Raw genomic sequence first — 6,614 nt, 5'->3', positions numbered from 1 at the left:
CATGCGTGTGTGTGTGTATGTGTATGTGTTGGTCACTTGGTTGTGTCCAACTCTTTGTGACCTCATGGAGTGTAGCCCACCAGGCTCCTCTCTCCATGGAATTCTCCAGGCAAGCGTATTGGAGTGGATTGCCATTCCCTTCTCCATGGGATCTTCCTGACCCAGGGATTGAACTTGGGGCTCCTGCATTGCAGGCCACCAGGGAAGCCCAAATTGGCTATATCTTAATACAAAATAAAAAATGTATAAAGAAAATCTCTTGCACTTGGGAACAAGACATCAGTGGCTCCCCAGTGCCTGGAACTGTGAGTTATAATCAACACAGCCCCACTTCCAAAAGACAGAGCATGCAGTCCCTCTAGGAAACATTATTCCTGTCCAGTCTTCAGGTTGAGAAAAACAGCCATGGTGACTCACTTTTAAGTCAGGTTTCCTAATGAGAATGCATCAGAAACATTAATTATGTTGTCACAGAAACAGAGTGAGAACCACAAATTAAAAGAGAAAGTCCACTTAGCAAGGCATCCAGAGCCCCTCACAATTAGTTTCAATTTACCTTTTAGCCTCGTCTGCAGCCTCTGGCCAGTTTTCTCCCTAATGTCCTTTCTGTACAAGAGCTCTGTGGTTTGGGTGAAAGTGATTTCCCCCTCCCCCGCTGTAAGAGTAGGTGTGATGATTTTAAATTATTAAAAATTCTTACAGATCTTCCCATCAAGAGGTGGGGACTTGCTTTGACTAATATAATGTGACAGAAATTATGTTGCACAGGTCTCAAGTTTGGATGTCAAGGGTCCTTGATCCTCTGTTCTCACACTCAGGAGGTGCTCTGTGCATGAGAACATACCCCAGCTGCCTGGGTGGAGAGAACACACAGAAGAGAACCAAGGCAGCCCAGACAACCAGTAGGCATAGGACTGACACCTTCCAGGGCTGTCTGGCCCCAAGCTGACTTGGCAAGTCACCCTAAATGCATGAGTGAGCCTGGCCAACACCACATGGAAGAGAGTGCACCATCCCACCTGAGGCCTGCCCAAATCCTGATCCATAGGCTCATGAACTACTAAACTATTGTGGGTTTTGGAGACACTAAATTTTGGAGTATTTTGTTATGTAACAAAGACCAATGGAAAGAGTAGACTAAGCCAATCAGGGCCTGACAGAACACAAGTGATCATAGGTGAGCCTAACCTCAAGGCTTTGGCTGGGGATACTGGTCAGAGTTGTTCCTCTCTTCTCTGCAGAGTATGTTGTGAGGTGAAGCTGGAACTGTGTGGCCATTTTACCACCATAATAGGAGAAGCCCAAGGATGAAACTCTTACATGACAACTCCCCAGCAAACTGCAGAGGAATGGAGTCAGAGGCTTGATCAAAATCTCTGTCAAACTGCACTGGAACCTCACATCTTCTCTAGACTTATTTATAATTATAAGAGCCATAAATGCTTTGGCTATTTAGGACATCTGACCTCAGCTTTGTTTATTTACAACTGAAAGTTGGGGAAGGACTTCCCATTTAGACTAGTGTGACCCTGTTCCCCAAGGGCCAGTAGTGGTGCCAGCTTCCATCACAGCACTGGTCAAGGTTGGAACAAAATGCCCAAGAGAAAGGGAAAAGGATGTCGGGGCATCACCCTCTTGTCCACTCACTATAGAGATTGTCTTCAAAAGGCAAGTGAGGTTTCTGACTTTAAACAATGAGTACACCAAAACACAACCCAGAGAGCACTGATCCGGTTGTCGCCAGGAGACCCCATCAGGCAAGATGCATAGGGGCTTCCCAGGGGTGCTAGTGGTAAAGAACCCACCTGCCAATGCAGGAGACATGAGACATTCAATCCCTGGGTCAGGAAGATCCCCTGGAGGAGGGCATGGCAACCCACTCTAGTATTCTTGCCTGGAGAAGCCCATGGACAGAGGAGCCTGGTGGGCTACCGTCCACAGGGTCACACAGAGTTGGACATGACTAAAGCAACTTAGTATGCTCACAGGATGAATAGAGAGGACAGTGGGGCTGAGGGTCATTTTCTCTGTAATTACCCTCTGGTCTTGGAAAGGCACTTGGGTCAGGGCATCTGATACACCTGGGTTTGAATCCCAGCTCTGCTGCTTACATTATAACCAAATGTGTAGTTTAATCTCTCTATAAGTCTCTGATTCTCACTTGTAATGTGGGGACAATAATGTCTACTTAACAGTATTTTGAGAGAATTAAAAAACATTAAGCATTTAAATTATCTAGCAGGGTACATAGGTAATCAATTTTCTTTCTTCATGCTTTAATAACTTGTTTAGAGATAACAGAATCAGGGCAAAGGAGCCATAACAGCCTGAGTCATTGATCTTTACCAAAGAGAAGATCCTATTATCTTGGTTTATGAGTCACAGCTCACACCTACATCCCCCCCAGTCTTTGCTGCAAACATACTGACTAATTCGGTTTGGCTATTCTTTTTCTGGATTTGGTTGCCTGCAATCTCTGTGTGATTCTGTCCTTAGGGTGTTAATTAATGATGTCACAGTCTTCTTTCAGATCAGTTCCTTTTAGGGTCCACATTTTGCTCCCTACAGATGCCTAATCTCAAACATTATATATGAGATTACGCATTTTAGCGAAAGGACCTGGGAGAAGCTCACTCTAGTTCCCATGAACCTAAACATCTTCCATCATCCTTTCTCTCTTTGGAAAGGATCAAATGTGTTTAAGGGTGTGAAATTCTCCCAAAAAATAAAAATCACTATGCAGGCAAGACTAGTATTGCATGCACTGTTCTCTCTCTCTCTCTCTCTCTCTAGTTGCTAAGTTGTGTCCAACTCTTGAGACCACATGGACTTTAGCCTGCCAGGCTCCTCTGTGCATGGGATTCTCCAGGCAAGAATACTGAAGGGGATTGCCATTTCCTTCTCCAGGGGATCTTCCCAACCCAGGGATTGAACCCGGGTCTCCTGCACTGCAGGCAGATTCTTTACCGACTGAGCTTCAAGGAGGACCAATATTTCATGAATCTCAAATCCACAAGCTTCCCTGCACCCTTCACTCTGTGTGTATGTGTGTATACGTGTTTGTGTGCATGCTCAGTTGTGTCTGACTCTTTGCCACCCCATGGACTTTAGCCCGCTAAGCTCCTCTGACCATGGAATTTTCCAGGCAAGAATACTAGAGCTGGTTAGCATTTCCTACTCCAGGGGATCTTCCTAACCCAGGGATCAAACTGTTTTTCTTGTACCTCCTGCATTGGCAGGAAGATTCTTTACCACTTGAGCCACCTGGGGAGCCCGCATCTACTCCCTGCAGTCCCCTAAATGGTCAAACCTTGTGTGACCTCTTGTTTTGAAATTTTATGTTTAAGAATTTAGATTTTTTTAGATGAGATTCAAAGATAGTACAGAATTCCCATGTACTATTCACCCAGTTTCACATGGTGTTAAGATCTTATAACCATGGCCCACTTACCAAAACAAAAAATTAATATTGGTTCAGTGAAATTTCTAAACTAGAGAATTTATTCAGATTTCACCAGATTTTCTATTATCCTTCTTTTGTTGTAGGATACCAAGTTACATTTAATTGTCATTCTCCTTAGTCCCCTTTCATTCTTCAATAGCCTCTCAGTCACTCCTTGTTTTTCATGACCTTGACACTTTTGATTAGCTCGTCAGATATTTCTTACACCTTCCACCAATTGAGGTTATCTGATATTTTCTTGTGGTTCATGTTCTTTGGAAGAATATCCCAGAAGAGAGGTGTGTTTCTCATTACATCATACCCAGGACATCCATGATATCAATATGTGTTGCTGGTGATGATAACCTTGATTGCTTGGTTAGAGTAGCATCTGCCGGGTTTCTCTTCGTATTAAAGTTACTCTGGTTCCTTTTCCTTATTTTTTTCTATTAGATAAAAGTAAGTTCAGCCCACATTTAATGGCCCCTTGAACACGTCTTTATTTTCTAGCCCTACATGTTACTCCAAACTCATCTTAAATTTTACCTGCTCCAGCCTTAGAAAAATCAGCCATTTCTCTAAGGTTTTCTCTCCATTTTATTAGAGAATGGAATTTAGCGACCAAGATCTAGGTGCTAGGTAATGCTGCACCTTTTGAAAAGTTTAAATGTCACAGAACACAACATCACTTTGTGATTGATTTCCTCATCTCTTTACTCCTGATCTTTCCCTGAACAACATCCCACCCTGAATTTCCCCAACACACCTTCATTTACTCATTCACTCACTCTTTTATTCAACAGCATTTATTGAGCTCCTACCATTTGTCAACTGCCCTTTTACTTGACACTAGGAATATGATTGTCATTTAGATAGCCAAGGTACACACTGTCTAATATGATTGTCATTTAGATAGCCAAGGTACCACTGCTGACAGGTAGAAGATGGATAGGAATTAGCCATTAAAGAGAGAAAGATTAGAAGTAAGGTAAAAGAAAGGAAAACAAAGACATGTGCTCCACAGAGCATGTGCCCAGAGGGATATTTTTGAGAATCAGAATAGTTGTTATTTTAATTTTCTTATTTAATTAGATAATATCATTTTTTACTTGAGAGCATCTCTAATCCCTGACAGTTGTATTCACCCTAGAAGAGAAGGTAGGGAATTTATAAAATCTCCAACCACTCCTTATACTATGTGAAAGAAACAAGTGCTTCTCAATTAAAGAGTGTAAGTTGTTACTAGTTTCATTAGTGATTCTACTTTGAAACATATACTTCCCACTGCTCTCATTTCAGATTTCTGCATCCTGTTTAATTAAGCAATTTCTTAAAATTGCAAGTCAAATTCTTTTTTCTTTTTATGTTTTTTTTAACTGTTATCATTTGCAGCTACTCATTTGGATCAATAAAGAATATTTTGACACTCTGCAATCAAAAAAAAAAGAAAGAAAGAAAAGAAAGAAGGAAAGAAAGAAACGGGCAAATAAAACACCAAACGAATGAGAAAAACAATTCAGCTGTATGTCCTGGAGTAACTGTATGTAATTTAAATCAATAAATGCAGAAAGAGTAACTGCCAGTGGTGTTTACGATGTGTCCCCAGCTATGTGCTGGGGAAAGAGAAGCAAACAAGAAAGACATAAAAGTGTGTGTCATCAGTGTGATGAGCATTACAGAAGTGAAGTGCATATATCTAGTTCTATGCCATATAGCAGAAGTTTTCACCAACTTGAGAGTAGAAAAGATTCCTAGAGAATGTGGTGCCAATATTAAAGACAAATGGCAACTAGTAAAGGGAAGAAATCAAATGTTGGTTTTATATGTGCTACATCTTGTGATCAACAAGAACTTATCTACTATCAGAAATTTGTGGTTAATTCCCTAATCCCCCTACTACTACTAATCCCTCTCCTGAACAGGCTCCTATCCTCTCTGTAATATCCCTTATTCAATCATTCATTCACTCCTTCATTCAACAGTTAATGAAAAACATTCCAAATTTAAGAAAAGGGTATGGTGGACTTCCCTGGTGGTCCAGTGGTAAAGAATCTGCCTGCCAAGGCAGGGGACACGGGTTTGATCCCTGGTCCAGGAAGATCCCTCATGCCACAGGGCAACTAAGCCTGTGTGTCACAACTACTGAAGCCCATACGCCCTAGAGCCCATGCTTCCCAAGGGAAGCCACCGCAATGAGAAGCCCACACACCACAACTAGAGAATACCCCCCACTCCCAGCAACTAGAGAAAGCCTGCGCACAACAACGAAGACCCAGCACAGGCCAAAAAATCTGTGTGTGTGTTTGTGTTAGTTGCTCAGTCATCTCCAACTCTTTGTGACCCTGTGGACTGTAGCTCACCAGGCTCCTCTATCCATGGGATTTCCCAGACAAGAATAATGGAGTGGGTTGCAATTTGAATTATTAAAATAAAGTGAGAGAGAGAGAGAAAGAGAGAGAGAGAGAGAGGGCATGGTGAATGCTGAAGGAACTGAAGGAAAAGCATTATTTCAAAAGAGAAGGGAGTAGGAGAAAGAGAGGCAAGAAATGAGGCTGAGACTTGAGGACATACCAGCTTCATAGCTTGTTGGTCAATTGAGGGCTTTAGACACTATTCCCAAGGAAGTGGAGAGTCATGGAAGACTGCTAAGCCAATGAGTGACCAGCCCAGGTCACCGGGCTGCAGTAGGGGGATGGGTCAGAAGGGTATAACACCTTTATTTCTACAAAGCTCAGTGAGGTTAATTTCCTTCCTGCCTTATAGGGCTGAGGTAAGGATTACACAGGGGAACAAATTCCTGGAATAACATTCTGTGCATAGAGGTCAATCAAGAAATACTAGTGCCCTGTTTAGGCAATAATTCGGATTCTTTTTCACCTAACCTCATTTTCTCTTTATCCTTCTGACCATATTTTGAAGGAAAAAAATTACATTTAAACTTTCTACTACAATTAAAATTGACTGCTGTTCTTGACAGAGTGAACAAACGTGAATAAGACCTAGACCCTTCCTTAACACAACCTGATTGATGTGAACTATACTGATGACATAAGCCAAGGCTCAAAGGTCAAAGACGGCATCCTTTACCTCTCTGTCCTTAGCATCAGGCAAAATGCGTGGCACTGTGGACATGAACACAAGGGACATGACCAAATGATTGCATGCTCTGGAG

Source organism: Bos indicus x Bos taurus, chromosome 15 (assembly GCF_003369695.1).
Source record: "Bos indicus x Bos taurus breed Angus x Brahman F1 hybrid chromosome 15, Bos_hybrid_MaternalHap_v2.0, whole genome shotgun sequence".
Taxonomy (NCBI): domain Eukaryota; kingdom Metazoa; phylum Chordata; class Mammalia; order Artiodactyla; family Bovidae; genus Bos; species Bos indicus x Bos taurus.
Note: the sequence above shows the minus strand (reverse complement) of the source record.